The sequence below is a fragment of the Etheostoma spectabile genome, chromosome 19 (assembly GCF_008692095.1).
Source record: "Etheostoma spectabile isolate EspeVRDwgs_2016 chromosome 19, UIUC_Espe_1.0, whole genome shotgun sequence".
NCBI classification, from domain to species: Eukaryota; Metazoa; Chordata; class Actinopteri; order Perciformes; family Percidae; genus Etheostoma; species Etheostoma spectabile.
Window position 1 is genome coordinate 14,934,214 of NC_045751.1, and position 236 is coordinate 14,934,449.

Sequence of the window (236 nt, forward strand, 5' to 3'; positions counted from 1 at the left end):
CTTCCTCTAAATTTCAGGTTGTGGTTGACTAACGGGGCCAGCTTGTAATTTTGGTAAATTGATCAGATCTGCATGTCACGCGCACAAGCAACAAACTCTGTGTATCCAAGAACAATTAAATCAGTGTAAATGACGTCAGATGAGACACAGACTTCTGTAGTAGATTAGTGTTACGTTTCCAATGTCGCGGCTCCAAACCGTAACGATAGTTGGGACAGACGGACCCCTTGTTTCTT

General features: G+C 43.2%; 1 protein-coding gene across 2 annotated transcripts in view; it reads right to left on the reverse strand.

Annotated features, from left to right (window-relative positions):
• arap2 (ArfGAP with RhoGAP domain, ankyrin repeat and PH domain 2) overlaps positions 1-236 on the reverse strand; it is a 123,569-nt gene that overhangs the window by 35,505 nt on the left and 87,828 nt on the right. The window lies entirely within an intron of this gene.